General features: G+C 42.6%; 1 protein-coding gene across 3 annotated transcripts in view; it reads left to right on the top strand.

Annotated features, from left to right (window-relative positions):
- The first annotated feature begins 11114 nt into the window (after positions 1 to 11114).
- The window catches only part of LOC125291691 (titin-like), a 55769-nt gene continuing 49266 nt past the window's right edge, over positions 11115 to 17617 (top strand). Inside the window, exons 1-2 of one of the 3 annotated variants that reach the window (XM_048238525.1) lie at positions 11207 to 11379; positions 11530 to 11533. The gene's annotated coding sequence lies outside the window, so the exon portion shown is untranslated. Of the gene's footprint in view, positions 11380 to 11529; positions 11534 to 17617 lie in introns of all 3 variants that reach the window. The other 2 variants (XM_048238524.1, XM_048238526.1) reach the window with 2 other exon arrangements.

Here is a 17617-nt window from a genome sequence, read left to right as displayed (position 1 = left end):
CATGTTCTAGACATTGTTGTCCACCAGATGGTCAACTCAGGGACATCACTGACATCAGGGATTGGTTTCCGAGATAATTACCTGGGTTCTGTCAGTTGTCACAAGACTGTCCAGTTTACAACTGCCTGTGTCTTATGAAATTATGATGATGTCCAAGCGTATGAAATGACAGTGAAACGTGAGTGTCAGGCAGATTATGTGATTCATTTTGCATCAACTTGATTCCTTTTCATTCTTTTGCTATCTTAAAATGATTGATTTTGCAAACTCAGCCACATTGTGGAATTTAAACAGTTATAAAACATATTACAACCACAAATCAAAAAGTTAATTAACCTCATATCAAAGAGTATATCCTCCCATTGAACCGAATAAGATCACATTGAAAAGTACATGTCACGTCATCAGCATCTGTCCGCATGCACCGCACGCTTTGGAGGCTAGAGCTTTGTATTACCCTCCTTTTCTGAAGTACGATTGGTTGTACAGTACTTGAAAAAGTTTCAGCCAATAATTACAACAATTCTAGTCCCGCCTCTGTGCAGTTACTTCCTGTTATGATCACACACAGCCGTACAGCCCTGTAAAGACCATGCCTTCCTTGTTTACAGGTTAGACGCCACATACATAAACATAACAGAAATAGTATCTATAACTCTATTCATGTATTCACCACTGGTGTGTGTTGTGTTTTATTGTTGCATGATTCATCGGGTGGGCTGCATAGACAGCTCTGGCTACATGTTTTGCATCTTGTTGCATGATTCATCGGCTGAACTTCATAGACAGCTCTGGCTACATGTTTTGGATGATGAAACCACTCTGTTACCACTGTGTTGCTGCATGTTTTGGATAATGAAAGTACCACTGTGTTACCACTGTGTTGCGACATGTTTCCTTAGATCCTGTGTGTCTTGGGGGCAGCCAGAGTTTGCTCAGAGTTGGCAGACATAGAATACAAGCCCTCCAGCAGAACTACTGTTCTCAGCCCTTTGGCAAACCCAACCTCAGCCCTACGAAGGTAAACGCTCCAGAGAGAGAGAGAGCAAGGCATGTGTATTACACAGGATTGAGAGCAACCAAGACAGTGGTGGCTGAAATGGAGTCACACAAAGGAAAACAGCAATACGTAACCAATGAGTAATACCACTACATCTTTTGATGGTCATATTAGCTGTTGCTTAATGTGTTAGTGTTATACAAATGGCCTCATCTCAGTGGTCAAAGGTGGTTGAACGTAAACAAAAAACAAAGAAAAACGTGTAAACACCTGGTTTCTAAACACTGCTTGTCCCTGTATGTGCCAGGTTCATTAAAGTGTGTGGACTAGTCTTCAGTTGAAATTAGAGACCCTGCCACATATCATCTATAGATGTCAACACGACCTTATGCCTCTGACTTCTCTGCATGCTTGTTCAAGAGTGGATGAGCTACCGGCTATGTGTCATGGCTGACAAAAAACAACACTTTTCTTATGTCTTCTCATCTTTGTAGGCTTACATAGAATTGGGCTACCGTGCACAGCACATCTGGCAAATTCTGGTCCTCTAACATTTCCAATTAAAAAGAAATCTCCACAGAACCTTCTATGAACCGAGAGCATTAGAGGGCGATTATGACAGTGAAGGACATGTGAGCAACATGAAACTCGACTAAGCCAAAACCTAAGGTTGACTAAGTCGCTGGATGCAATTGTAAAGGCCAAGACAACTTTATCCTCTCGTGCTGCTATTTATAACGCTCTCCAACGAGCAGGTGCAAAAACCTAGAGTGTCTTTGATAAGAGCCCACTTTGATTGACTATGAAGAGCATGTCTCAAAGACCAGTTCAATTAAACATATTTGAATACCATTGCTCATGTACTGTATGGAATGTGGGGGAGCAGTGCGCCCCCTGGTGGCTCCAGCTCAACGTTGACTAGAATGGTGTGCTGCTAATCCCAGTGCCTGATACCTCCAGTCTGTGTGCTGTGGCAGAACAGGGCAGATTATGTTTTATGCACGTTATGCATATTTATGAAACTCTAAAGCACATTCTCAGAGAATGCATTCACTTCCAGGTTGCTCAATGTGTTGTTTAATGCAGCCTGCTGGCTTGCCATTAATCCGACTCCTCTGAGGTCTTGCCATTAATCCGACTCCTTGTTGGTGATGTCATTGCATTTCTGTTCTTGCTTGCTCTTGCTCCGTCAGGTCAGGGTGGAACCAATCGAGCGTGATCTACGGCCTGGCGGTATGGAGCCCAGTGCAGTGCCAGGGTGGAACGCATCGAGCATGATCTACTGCCTGGACATGTAGCATCCATTGCATTGTCCCGGCGGACCTGTGGAATGCATCAAGCTTGATCTACTGCCTGAGCTGTGTCAGATGAAGGCTTGGGCGATGGTCGCTAGCCTGGCGAGCCAGACCCACATTAAAATGTAGGGTCTGGGCACTCACCGTTCGCAGTGCTCAGTCCGAGGGGCAGTTGTCTTTCAAATTCCCTCTGCACGCAATAGGACAGCGGCAGCGTTATGAGTCCCATGCGTTTCCCACCAGCGGAGCTAGTTGGCTAGTTCAAACGTTTGCCAACTTAATAAAAGCTTAACTCGTGTTGGGGCAGTGTCGGGGCAGTGATGGATGTTCGCCAGCAGCAACATCCATCTTATTTGTTTTCAAGTAGCAGGGAATTCAAGCCAAACTGTTGCAACTCTGCCATCAATCATTATGTTAAGCCCACCTAACGACTCTATACACGATTTCATTGGCCTGATTAAGTTTCGATTTCTGGAGCTCACAAGCCAACGGAGAGTTGCTAGACTAGCCCTGGCAGCAAATGTAATTAGATTTCTAGGCTAGATGGTCGCTATACTTCTGATAAATATGATGACTGTAGATTCCCCACCCCTGAATAAGAAAATATACGATGTATATTTTCCAATTTCAGGACAATATATATAATAATATGTATTGTCCTGAAATTGGAAAATATGTAAATTTCCAAACATGTGCGCATTTACCTGTCTCTTGTCTTGGCCATAACATCGAGGTCATGTTTTGGCACAGGATGCACAAAGTCCCTCAGTAGATGACAGCTACAGCCTGGCTGAGTGCCGACTCTTCATATTGCAGTGGGCAAAGGAGCTGGAAAGCCTCCCCAAGATACAGCACACCTGACTTATACCTGGATTACACCTATGTAGTAATGAACACCTGTCAGCCTCCCCCAGGTACAGCACACCTGTCTTAGACCTGGATTACACCTAGTGACCTGTTGACCTCCCCCAGGTACAGTACACCTGAGTTAGACCTGGATCTATGACCTACTGTATGTAGGAATGAACACCTGTCAGCTTCCCCAAGATACAGCACACCTGACTTAGCCCTGGAGTACACCTATGTAGTGACCTGTCAACCTACCTGTAAGGCCCGTCTTTTGCTCAAACCTTCTGCATTTCTAAAGAATGCCTTTTGCATTCAATTTACATGTGTGGATACCTGTGTTTGATCTGTATTGTCTTAGCTGGCCATGGCCAAAGATCCCCAACACCTGCTCATGCATAAAGTGACCATTTGCTCCTTGTTCTGGCCCCTCTACTGAAAGGTAACTCAGTCCTGGGCCTACTTGATGTCTTATGGTGAGATACTGTAGGCCAACCTCATTATCATACATAATTGGTTACCTCTGAAATCACTGTATCTCTGTAAATATGTGTTGTGAGAATAATACATTCATATTTGGTCTTGATTTAATACTTGTAATAATGGCAACAGTTTGATCATGGTCTCATCACAGTTTAATGTATTTGTGTTTAGTTGTAGATTAAAAACTACACTGTGATCTTTAGGTGTGACAGTCACAAGCCCCACACCCACACCTATTCCACCAGCTATCCAATGACCTGTAGGCCAGGTGAGAAGGCCTCGCATATTCAAATGATCTTTGGGATAAAGCAGGATAGTTCTCGGAGAAAGGGCTCTTATTTTCCATCTTGGACCTCTTCTCTGGGTCTCTCTCTTTCCCCCTCTCTTGTACATTCAACTGAAGTGATATTGGTTACATTTATCTTTAAGGCTTAATGCCTAATAAATTGTTCATTTGCCTACTTCAATTCTTGTAGTGTGCCATGCTCTTTCATAGCTGATAAACTAGTTACTTGGTAATTGAATGGTGATTGAATTGAATAAATGGAGTCAGATTAACGAGTATGTCATTGCCATTTACAGTAACTCTTTAACCTATTTGTCCACACAAGCTCTTTCAAGTGAGGATAGCTCGATATCTCTATGTTTCCGAGGCTACATTTCTCACCTTACATACCCAAGGTTCAGCATTAGACCTGGATTACACCTATAGTGACCTGTCGACCTACCCAAGGTACAGCATTAGGCCTGAATTACCCTTATGTAGTAACCTGTCGACCTACCCAAGGTACAGCATTAGGCCTGGATTACCTTTTTGTAGTAACCTGTCGACCTACCCAAGGTACAACATTAGGCCTGGATTACCTTTATGTAGTAACCTGTCGACCTACCCAAGGTACAGCATTAGGCCTGGATTACACCTATTGACCTGTCGACCTACCCAAGGTACAGCATAGACACTGCAGACCTGCGTCATCATGATTGGTAGGGATATGGGGCAGTGATGCACTGACACACAACCATATATACATCCCAAACTAGACCGTTTTCGAAAAGATGCTTCCCCATCTTTGTTACCATAGAGACAGACAGATACACAGTTCATGGTACTGTAGATCAGAGACAGATTACCCCTTTACACATGATGGTACTGTTGGTTAGAGACAGATTACCCCTTTACACATGATGGTACTGTTGGTCAGAGACAGATTACTCCTTCGGCCATTTTAGTCAAGGAATGGGCAGCTGGGAGTTGGAGATGATTCCTGAATGTGACAAACGTTGTTATGGGCTTGAAATCATATACAATCGCTGACTGCACATTTAAGGTTATTGTGCTCTATTTGTGACTGTGTACTCTATTTGTATCTGTGTGCTGTATTGGTGTAGTATCCTGACACTCTGTGTCAGAGTGGTTCAGTATTGTGGTGTGTCAGTGTTGTGATGTAGTATCGTATAGTATACTGTTCTGATCCCGTGAGGGAAATTTGGTCTCTGCATTTATCCCAATCCGTGAAATAGTGAAACACACACTGCACACAGTGTACACACAGTGAGGTGCACACACTAATCCCGGCGCAGTGAGCTGCCTGCATCAACAGCGGCGCTCGGGGTTAGATGCCTTGATCAAGGGCACTTCAGCTGCGCCTCCTGGTCGGGGAGCAGTGAGGGGTTAGATGCCTTGATCAAGGGCACTTCAGCTGTGCCTCCTGGTCGGGGTTCGGGTTCCTCCGGTTACAGGTCCGAAGTGCTAACCAGTAGGCCACGGCTACCCCCATGTGTCAGAGTGGTTCAGAACTGTGGTGTGTCAGAGAGATTCAGTAGTGTATTGAGTGGTTCAGTATTGTATGGAGTGGTTTAGTAGTGTATTGAGTGGTTTAGTAGTGTATGGAGTGGTTTAGTAGTGTATTGAGTGGTTTAGTAGTGTATTGTGTCAGAGTGGTTTAGTATTGTGGTGTGTCAGAGTGGTTCAGTAGTTCAGTAGTGTGGTGGTTCAGTATTGTGGTGTGTCAGATGTCAGAGTGGTTCAGTAGTGTGGTGGTTCAGTATTGTGGTGAGTCAGAGTGGTTCAGTAGTGTGGTGGTTCAGTAGTGTGGTGTGTCAGAGTGGTTCAGTAGTTCAGTAGTGTGGTGGTTCAGTATCGTGGTGTGTCAGAGTGGTTCAGTAGTTCAGTAGTGTGGTGGTTCAGTAGTGTATTGAGTCAGAGTGGTTCAGTAGTGTATTGAGTCAGAGTGGTTCAGTAGTGTGGTGGTTCAGTATTGTGGTGTGTCAGAGTGGTTCTGTAGTTCAGTAGTGTGGTGGTTCAGTATTGTGGTGTGTCAGAGTGGTTCAGTAGTTCAGTAGTGTGGTGGTTCAGTATCGTGGTGTGTCAGAGTGGTTCAGTAGTGTGGTGGTTCAGTAGTGTGGTGGTTCAGTATTGTGGTGTGTCAGAGTGGTTCAGTAGTGTATTGAGTCAGAGTGGTTCAGTAGTGTGGTGGTTCAGTAGTGTATTGAGTCAGAGTGGTTCAGTAGTGTATTGAGTCAGAGTGGTTCAGTAGTGTGGTGGTTCAGTATCGTGGTGTGTCAGAGTGGTTCAGTAGTTCAGTAGTGTGGTGGTTCAGTATTGTGGTGTGTCAGAGTGGTTCATTAGTGTGCTGGTTCAGTATTGTTGTGTGTCAGAGTGGTTCAGTAGTGTGGTGGTTCAGTATTGTGGTGTGTCAGAGTGGTTCAGTAGTGTGGTGGTTCAGTATTGTGGTGTGTCAGAGTGGTTCAGTAGTGTGGTGGTTTAGTATTGTGGTGTGGGAGAGTGGTTCAGTAGTTCAGTAGTGTGGTGGTTCAGTATTGTATTGAGTGGTTCAGTAGTGTGGTGGTTCAGTATTGTGGTGTGGCAGAGTGTGTTTTATGTCCCTGCAGCCCTCCAGAGTGTAATGGTTAGTATCGGGGGCCAGACTTTAGAGCATGGCATGTCACATTGTAGCCAGCTGCTGTGACAGCTGTGTTTTTCCTCAGACTAGGCCAACATGAGAAACCCTTCTAGGAGGGGGTCAAGGGTCACTGGGGTGTGATTCAGACAACAACAGAAGAAACATTTCCAACATGTCCCTATGCATCAGTCTGGTGTTCCACTGAGCTCTGTGACACTGGCAGGCTGGGGGTTCAATATTGTGGCATGTCAGTGCCAGGAGCCTACAGGGGCCTAGGAGGGGCATAAAACTGACAGACAGACAGATTGTAATGACTGTGGTCTGGACAGACGTTATGGCCACAACATGTCACGGTGCGGCCAGCTGCTGGTGACAGCTGTGCCTGTGCGTCTCCCCCTCACAAGACTAGACTGACCAGACAGAAAACACTTCCAGGGTCATAGGTCACTGGAGCTTTGTTTTGTAAACAAAAACAAAAACAACATTTCTTTTTTATGGCGCTGCTTCCTCGGATTAATGTTTATACAAATGTTTCATGATAATCACTAGATAATTTACTAACAGAGAATACACAGAATTACATACAAACTGCCCCATAGGAATCAGGTGCATCTTCCAGCATAGCTATTCTACAACCCATCTCACACCATCAACCTTGCACTCTGCTGAGCTTGCTATGTATACGTCTAGTTCTCCACTGAGCTGACTGGCACTTAGAAATCACCTGTCTGACTGAGGAAAGAACCTGAAGATAACTCCTGAATACACCATAGTGATGTCTACATTGAACCACCATTATGTGATGCATGCCCTGGAACCTCTAGCAGTGCCTTCACAGTCCACAAGGGGTGCTGTGGCTGAACCCCCCTGGCCTGGTGCTCCACTGTGCCTAATGAGGAGCAGGGCTATGCTATTCTTGCTGACTTGTTCTGATACAGAAACAGTTTCCTTTATTATGATGTACACACGCTAATTCTAGAGGTTTCAGTGATCATAGCAATGTAACTGTTCGAACCACCAATAGTATTCTGTAATCATATGTTGTTAAGGGTAAGAATAAGTATAGTATATATACTCTTTTGATCCTGTGAGGGAAATTTGGTCTCTGCATTTATCCCAATCTGTGAATTAGTGAAACACACTCAGCACACAGTGAACACACAGTGAGGTGAAGCACACACTAATCCCGGCGCAGTGAGCTGCCTGCTACAGCGGCGCAGTGAGGGGTCAGGTGCACTTGAGCCGTGGATGTGGGCACAGGAGAGCAGTGCTCAACCACTTGCCTCGCCCACATGTTTCCTACTGTTCGGGGATCGAACCGGGAACCCTTCGGTTACAAGCCCGAAGCCCTAATCAGTAGGCCACGGCTGCCCCAAGGGTTAGGATAGAAATCCAGTCTGGTCAAACGTTAACACTTGTGAACATTTTCACAGGAGACCAACAGGTTTGATAGTTCATTTGCAGTGAGGTTTAGAAAGCACTTTAGGTATGTTGAGCAACAGCAAAGAGCAGCATCACTGGTAAATGATTGCTTATGTGTATTGCATGTACATACTGCATATGGGCAGCCGTGGCCTACTGGTTAGGGCTTCGGACTTGTAACCCGAGGGTTGCCGGATTGATTCAATCCCCGACCTAAGTGCCCTTGAGCAAGGCACCTAACCCCCTCATATACTTATACTTACGTGCTTCACCTCACTATGTGTTGACTGTGTGCTGAGTGTGTTTCACTAATTCACAGATTGGGATGAATGCAGAGACCAAATTTCCCTCACGGGATCAAACAAGTATATATACTATACTTATACTTACTTATACATATGTGTGACCATGGATAACTACAGAGATGTGAAGAGAGGCAGTTACAGACTGCACAATGCTTTCAGTCAGTTGCACTGACGAGAACTTGTTATTCTTGTAAACATGGACATTCTTATGTGGCACTCGTGTTACTTAATACATCTGGACACACTTTGTGCCATATATTGATATGTACAAGATAGCTTAATAGCATAATGCGCAACTTCTTCAGCAGAGGTGGAAATATAGCTAACTTGCGCATTATGCTATTTCAAACTGTGGAAAAAGGTGATGATAAAGCACATGGATTTGTATACAAGCTAGAGAAACGGTTAGCATAAGTTCGGCAGAACAATGTGGATGTTACAAGGTAAGAAACACGATTCAAAAACGAGTTTCTTGTTTTTCACTTCCAGTATTGCAAGGTTGGTTTTCCGCCTGGGAATGCTAGGGGGAGTCACCATTTTCATCGGAACAGGTAATTTAACCATCCAAATGATTTCTAAACGGGTTTTTTAATACATCTGGACACAATTTGTATGTACAAGATAGCTTTTTCCATCTTTTTCATTTACATCCTAATTAATTTGATGTGCTACTTGCTTATTCATTATTAGTGCACACGTTGAGTTTGCCGTTAAACGGTTAATGCACTCTGCTGTCCGTGTGACTAAACCGGCATGGTGCAATATTCATTATTAGTGCACACGTTGAGTTTGCCGTTAAACGGTTAATGCACTCTGCTGTCCGTGTGACTAAACCGGCATGGTGCAATATTCATTATTAGTGCACGCGTTGACGTTGAGTTTGCCGTTAAACGGTTAATGCACTCTGCTGTCCGTGTGACTAAATCGTCATGGTGCAGTAGCCTGTGTATGTTACACCCCATGCATGTTTTAAATGCCCTTGTGTAAGTGGAGTCCATCTCAGCGATGGGGCAACTGTGTGCTGACTGCTTTTAGATACCCTCTGTACAGTGACTAGCCCTTTTGGCCATCCTGAAATGAAACCCTTCCACAGAAATCTCTGCTCCAGCAGCATGAGAGCCTCTTCTTACAGGTAAACACATTTAGTGAGGAGGGCTCTCTGTGGAAATAACCTGATCAGTATAACATATGATTTCTGTGGAAATAACCTGATCAGAATAACATGTGACTTTAGTGAGGAGGGGTTTCTGTGGAAATAACCTGATCAGTATAATATATGACTTTAGTGAGGAGGGGTTTCTGTGGAAATAACTACATCAGTATACTGTAACATATGACTTGTAGCTTATTTAAATTGATGAGTTAAATGGCTACTGGGAAATTAATTATGGCTATTTACAACAAAACAGCTCAGCAGCTTGCAGCAGAGGCAGACTTGACATTTCATCTCAAGCATACATAAGACATCATTACATGTCAATTCATGTCCAACAGGGAAACATACACAGTATGCCATTTTCCTGATTGAACTGTGCAACAAAATAATCAGATACTCATACTCAATACTCATTTGGACTGATGCCTTGCCATCTTGGAATGGAATACCAATGTTGAATTCTGTGCCAGTTTCTTCCTCTTGTTGTGGCCTTTGCCACAGACCTGTGTGTGTGTGTGTGTAGTCATGTTCAGACCTGTGTGTGTGTAGTCATGTTCAGACCTGTGTGTGTGTAGTCATGTTGAAGACCTGTGTGTGTGTAGTCATGTTCAGACCTGTGTGTGTGTAGTCATGTTGAAGACCTGTGTGTGCGTAGTCAGACCTGTGTGTGTGTAGTCATGTTGAAGACCTGTGTGTGTGTGTAGTCATGTTCAGACCTGTGTGTGTGTAGTCATGTTGAATACCTGTGTGTGCGTAGTCAGACCTGTGTGTGTGTAGTCATGTTGAAGACCTGTGTGTGTGTGTAGTCATGTTCAGACCTGTGTGTGTGTAGTCATGTTAAAGACTTGTGTGTGTGTAGTCAGACCTGTGTGTGTAGTCAGACCTGTGTGTGTGTAGTCAAACCTGTGTGTGTGTAGTCATGTTGAAGACCTGTGTGTGTAATCATGTTGAAGTCAAAGACACTCCTCTACAAGCATGCAACATGTGTCATCTCCCTCTCTCTCACACACACACACACACATACACGCACACACACACACACACACACACACACACACACACACATCATACACAGACATACACACATACACACACACACACACACAGTCCCAGAGGCGGATAGGTGGAGACCGTGGCTGAGTCTAAAGCTGTAACCCGAAGCCTGTCGACCCAGCTGGGGACAGTCCCTCAAGTATGCCGGCCTGTCAGACAGTGAGCTATCCCCAAGAATATTATCATCACTGGATGCTTCTGCCAGTTCTGTCTCTCAACAGGTCATGAAATAACATCCAGCCTTGTTTTTTACCTGTACATTAATGAGTGGCCTAATAACATCCAGCCTTGTTTTTTAACTTTTTTTCAAAGTCTTTGATTTATTATCAAGAAAGTTTAAGCACCCAGTTGAAGTACTATAGGGTGTTGAGCGCGCTTCCTTATTTCTATGTGTTAGTATTAGTACCTCCTGCCTTTATCACCATGTTATACATAGCGCCCAAATGCCAGTACCAATTATCACCTGTAACAGACAGCTAGTGGCTTGGCCAGTGCCATCAGAGGCTCTCACAGACCTTTTCCACTGGGTACAGCTGTCATACTAGGGATCTCCAATCATCACTGAGCAGGACTGAATATTATATCATAACTGAATTCAAGGAACATACTGACGTACTGACAATACACTGTGCTCCATAAGAGAATGACACGTGAGATGACAGGTTTTTAAAAGCAGTGCTGCCAGTGCCATATTTGGGTACATCCTGGTGAATGCCTGAAACAATGACATCACAGGTAGCTGCGAGGCTGAGGGGGTTGAACTGGGTGGACAGTGGCCAAGCCAGGCTTTGGGGTTGAACCCGGTGGAGAGTTGCCACGGAGACTCAGAGGAAGGACGGACGAGGTGAGAGCCAGCAGCAGCTGATCACTGAAGTGCCACACCTCCAGCACCAGCACCCTGCACACGCTCACTGAGGTACCTTCACGATCTCTTTGATCCATCTTTTGGAATTCCCGGGGGTTTCCTTGCATTTCTTTTTGCATGAGTTTCAACATACAAAGTAAATTGTTTTCTGTTTTTCCTTCTTCTAATTGTTTTGACTCTGCTCTCCACAACTTGTGACAGTCGGGTAAGACACCTGCTAGTCTTTAAGCTCATAGTTTAAATCATCTTTTATTCTCTAATTATAGTTTGTTTTTATTGTTGAAAGGGTCTATTTGGGTCCCAATCTACTTCTACCCCATATTCTATAGACCCTTTCAACAAGGTAAACAAAAACAATGCTTGAACGTTCTATTTGGTTCCCAATCTACTTCCTCTGCATTAAGATAACATATGGAATGTTAAAGCGGAAGTCTTGTGGGGTCAACTATGATGCTGATAATGGAACTCTCTTGAAAGGGTCCATACATGACATGTACTTGATGCCCATAATAAACACTTTAAGCCTTTCTGCTGGACAAGTTTTAAAGCAACAAAAATGTAAGAGCCAATCTGTGCTATTTGATGGAGCCTAGAGTGTACGAGTGTGTTTAGTGTTGATATGGTTTAGACATTTATTTGAAGGGGGAGTTAACTGGTAATGAGTGTTAGGTGATGAGTTACTGGTATGGGGGACGGAATGTTCTGGGTGCCTGTAACAAAGTGGGCAAACACACTGCTGTAGACAAGTGTTTTGTCTTCTTCCCATGTATGTCCAGAGCTATATATAATATATATATATATATATATATAAAAAAGGTATAAGGGAACCCTTACTTACCTTGAGCACAGGTGAAACTGTTCTGAGGTGACTGATTGATTTTTCAAGAATTGTCAGGCGTTCGTTCTCTGAATGTAGTTTGAAAAAGGTTTCAAAAAATGTTTTAATAATTATGAAACGGCGTAAGCGTTTACAGTTTTTACAGTTTACGTAGCTAGTTTACGTAGCTACGTACAAATGGAAACGCCAGACCCCTGGCTTTACTCTCAGTCTACTCCAGCAGCTGTGAACCTCCTCTTCTCTATCAGTTTGTTTATTCATCTACATGCAGTATTTCCCCCTCACATTGTTTCTTGTTTTTATTTATCTATTTTGTTTTACAATAATAGGATTGTTTGAGATATCTACCTCATAGTCCAAATATTTACAAAAACAAATGCGTGTAAATAGATATTGGTAAAGATGACCCAATTAAAAATATTAATGAGTATGCTGATTGCACTGATACATTCTACTGATTAATCTATACATATTGTTGCTACTGATTAATGTATGCATGTTGTTGCTACTGATTAATCTATACATGTTGTTGATACTGATTAATGTATATATGTTGTTGCTACTGATTAATGTATATGTGTTGTTGCTACTGATTAATCTATACATGTTGTTGCTACTGATTAATGTATGCGTGTTGTTGCTACTGATTAATGTACGCGTATTGTTGCGGCTGATTAATGTATGCATGTATACAAGTTGTTGCTACTGATTAATGTATGCATGTTGTTACTACTGATTAATGTATACATGTTGTTGCTACTGATTAATATATACTTGTAGTTGCTTCTGATTAATGTATACATGTATGCATGTTGTTGCTACTGATTAATGTATACACATTGTTGCTACTGATTAATGTATACATGTATGCATGTTGTTGCTACTGATTAATGTACTGTATACATGTTGTTGCTACTGATTAATGTATGCATGTTGTTGCTACTGATTAATGTATACACATTGTTGCTACTGATTAATGTATACATGTATGCATGTTGTTGCTACTGATTAATGTACTGTATACATGTTGTTGCTACTGATTAATGTATGCATGTTGTTGCTACTGATTAATGTATACATGTATACATGTTGTTGCTACTGATTAATGTATACATGTATGCATGTTGTTGCTACTGATTAATGTACTGTATACATGTTGTTGCTACTGATTAATGTATACACATTGTTGCTATTGTGACATATCTGAAGACTGTACATCACTTTGCAACACTACATTCTTTCTCAACAGCTGGGGCAGAAATTGCTTATGCAAGCAAACTCTTAATATATCTGGGGGAAAGCCAATAGCCTCTGAGACGCACAAGTAATTATATAACTGCGCAGATCAAGTGTACCTCTGCCAAATGGGGTATGCATAACCATACACACATATGCAGCATTTAAAGCCACTTCTGAAATTACTCACATTACATTTTTACTATGATCTTACTACAGTTAACAGAAATCTGTCTGTGATCTGAACTGACAAAATAGTGACACTTTTCAAATTTCCATATTTTACATTGTGCAGCAAACAACTAGTATACAATATTATACAGTATGCTATATAGTATAGCAACGGTGTGAGTGGAATGTGTGTGTGTGTGTGTGTGTGTGTGTGTGTGTGTGTGTTTGGTGTGTGTGTGTGTGTGTGTGTGTGTGTGTGTGCTCATGTGTGCACATCCACATGTGAAATTGTGCATGTGTGGGTGCATGTGCCTGTATTCTGCAGGGGGTGAGGTGGCAGATTTGATCTAATGAGGGTATTGATGGTAGCTGAGGAGGTAAAAGATGAAAGCCGTCCGTAACTGCCTCGTGATCCTGCCGCATGTCACACCTCTGCCATGGGTGTAGGTGTGAAAAAGCCCCTCTGTGTGTGTGTGTGTGCGTGTGCGTGCGTGTGTGCGCGTGTGTGTGTCTGTGTGTGTGGCAGAGGCTATGAGGTTATATTTAAACACACAGCAATGCTGTGACAAACACGACCCATAATGACTGGGCTTTTTTATCTCAGACGCCACTGCAGACAGGTGAAAGTACTTGTGATTTATCATGTTGGTTTACAGTACATAGTGTGCCTAATGCATGAAGGCAAATCATACTTACATTTAAAATAGGTTTAAATAATGCATTGAATGCATTGTTGTAGTAAAAACAGGATATTTTATATATTGTTTAAGGTAAGTTTTAGTATTCATCAAAGTTAACATATAGTGCACTGAAGACTGAAGTTGGTGGAAGCACTGTTAGTCCACACAAAACTGTGCTAAAAATAAAAAACAGCAAAGACTTCATCCAAAAACATCCAATACCCAGTTCCAGTTAAAACCCCTTATTTATTGAATTATGTTTACTGACATTAAAAGCTTAAAATGAACAGCTATTTTTTATTTAGATTTCTACAGTACCATTGTGCATCAGAATTGTTTTCTTTATATACAATTTTGATCAAAAAATATTTTGCCTTAATGTTAGATAACCCCAACGTCTTACCGCCACAGTAACAGTTAAGGTGTGTGTTTCCAGAGGCAGGCAGGCACCCACCACCTTTCAATTCAATTTCAATTTAGTAATTTAGTGTGCTTATAGAGCGCCAAAACATTACACATGTAGCATGGTGCTTTACAGAATCCGGCAGTCACGAGTTTGCCCAGGCAGCAGACTTTGGGTTGAGCACAGCACAGTGCTGTAGCCCAGAAACCCACAGGTAATAATCATATGTTATCATATGTTCATATATATGTTCATATATGTTCATATAATCATATGTGCATTAGTTTGAAGCGGTAGCAGTATATCTGAGAAACTGCAACTAGCTGTCTTCTAAAATGTTCCAGACCGATATTTTAATGAAAACTTATCTTATGTAGGTGCCAAAGATAAACACATGCCTCCACCTATAACGCCTCAATTGTTTCCATACCCATGTCATATGCACATGTTTTTTCCTCCTGTCATTGGTAAAATGTACAAAGTTAACAGAAAAATAAAAAAATGTTGTGCCTGAAAAATGATCGTCTCTCTGTCAGAAATGGCAGGGGCCCAAAATAAACAGTACTGACAGTCACCATGTGACATAACAGGAGAGGTGCAACTGATAGGCCTAACCCTGATACCCTAAAAAAGACATCCCGGGCCAGGGATTAGACAACAAAGGTGGTTGCCTAGCGCGCAAAATGCCAGAGGGGCACCAGAGAGGAGATTACTTGTCTGGTTACGATGTCTGGTTATGTGTGGCCATATAGACCCTTTAAACAATAAAAACAAAAACAATGCTTGAACGTTCTATTTGGTTCCCAATCTATTTCCTCTGCATTAAGATAACATATGGAATGTTAAAATGGAAGCCTTGTGGGGCAAACTATGATGCTGATAATGGAACTCTCTTGAAAGGGTCTATAGCCGTTTCTGCTTCAGCAGACGATGTCTGGTTATGTGTAGCCAACTAGCCATTTCTGTTTCAGCAGACGATGTCTGGTTATGTGTGGCCATGTAGCCGTTTCTGTTTCAGCAGACGATGTCTGGTTATGTGTGGCCATATAGCCGTTTCTGCTTCAGGGCAATTCCACAGAAAATGGGCTTTTTGTCACATCCATAACGCCAGTGGAATGCCTTGGCATTTGTATGATGTGAATGATAACATTAATTTTTTGTGCATTTTTTCTCATGTACATTCTTCAGCCAAAAATAGCACATCCTCAAATGTCATGTAATCATTCACATCATACCATACCATCACATTTTATTGGTGTTATGGATGTTACAAAAAAAACATAATTTTTCATGGAATTGCCCTTCAGCAGACAATGTGTGGTTATGTGTTGCCATATAGCCGTTTCTGTTTCAGCAGACGATGTGTGGTTATGTGTATAGCCGTTTCTGTTTCAGCAGACGATGTGTGGTTATGTGTTGCCATATAGCCGTTTCTGTTTCAGCAGACGATGCGTGATTATGTGTTGCCATATAGCCGTTTCTGCTTGAGGTGCCCAGTGTGCTTGCTCAGCATTTCACACAATTTGAGTCAGAAAAATGGTCATGTTGCTGCACAGCCCTAGAGAGTTGTAGGACAGTAGCCTGTAACTGTCCATGGACCCTAAATCCAATGTCCCTTCACCCCTGAGTCAACACGTAGACATCCATCACAAATGACACACTGGTGCCGTTGGCAGTGGTCAGTAATCCAACAGCTGATTTTGGCAGATGTTGCACAGGGCCTGGATGTCATGGACGTTAAGTAGCCTACAGGGACGTTAAGTAACTTACAGGGAGCCCGCATTCACAGTGTCTACATATCCACCTGTCATCATCCCCACCACAGACAGCCTGGAACCCACCCAGAATCATCAGATGGGCTTTGGACAGAGACCACCGTTAGGAGATATAATGAAGCAGCAGCAGCCAAGCCTCAGGCTAGAATAACACAGTAATGTACAGTTTCATTAACCTGACTCAGACTAGAATAATACAGTAATGTACAGTTCCATTAACCGGACTCTCGCCAGATGAATTTCGTTCCGCCTAGCTCCACTCATATCCATCTGGGATCGCTTCCGTTGAGAGTGATTTCGGCACCAGATTTTATGGTAGAGCCAATCAGGACGCAGGACGGGAGTTTCATAGATGTGACGTGGCGCAGAAGCGACTGTGAGGCTGTTCTCAGCATCAAGGGTTGACTTCGATGTGAGTGGTTGAAGTAGCACGTCAATAGATGACGGACAAGTGGCTTATCCAATCATATGCAAGGATTTTTGATGAGGCCCAGCCTTCTGAAACACCGCTCCAATGGATCGATCCCAGATGGATGAGTAGAGCTAGGTGGAACGAAACATCTGGCGAGAGTCAGGTTACAGTTTCATGGCAAAGTGATGTAAAGTCCTAATTTCTGATAAAACTGAGAGAAACTTCCAAAGCATCTTACTGCTTCGATCCGTCAGAATGTTTGAAATGTCCCTATAAAACTGGTATTGTTGAGCATCATGTCGTGCACTGGTGGTGGTTGGACCAAACATTAATAGCTGTGTCTGCCAAACCATAGCAAACAACGGAAATAGCTTACTGTTCTTTACCGTTCTTTTCTACAGGGATTAGACCCCTAATTGAATGATCTAAATCATGCACTCATTTTACCAAATTGGGGCCTTGTTTTATATTGTGCTCTTATAAAAAATAATAAGTGCACAATCTAGTAAATTGAGTACAAATTCTCTCGATCAAAACAAATCTTGCAGTGACACCTCCCGGGCTCTATAATTGCTCCAGACCGCTCATTGCACACCAGCTTGAGGTGAAGACTGAGAGAGTGAATAAAATCACACATTTTCTGAAGATCTAACTTTAATCTTTAATTCAGACTTTCATGACGAATAAATGGAAGACCACACATGCCACCTTGACATGCCTACAGTCTTAGTATCTTGTATCTTAGTATCTTGAATTTCCCCTTGGGGATCAATA

The sequence above is a fragment of the Alosa alosa genome, chromosome 3 (genome assembly GCF_017589495.1).
Source record: "Alosa alosa isolate M-15738 ecotype Scorff River chromosome 3, AALO_Geno_1.1, whole genome shotgun sequence".
In the NCBI taxonomy this organism is placed as follows: domain Eukaryota; kingdom Metazoa; phylum Chordata; class Actinopteri; order Clupeiformes; family Clupeidae; genus Alosa; species Alosa alosa.
The sequence above is the reverse complement of the archived record's forward strand: the minus strand, read 5'-3'. Positions and strand labels throughout refer to the sequence as shown.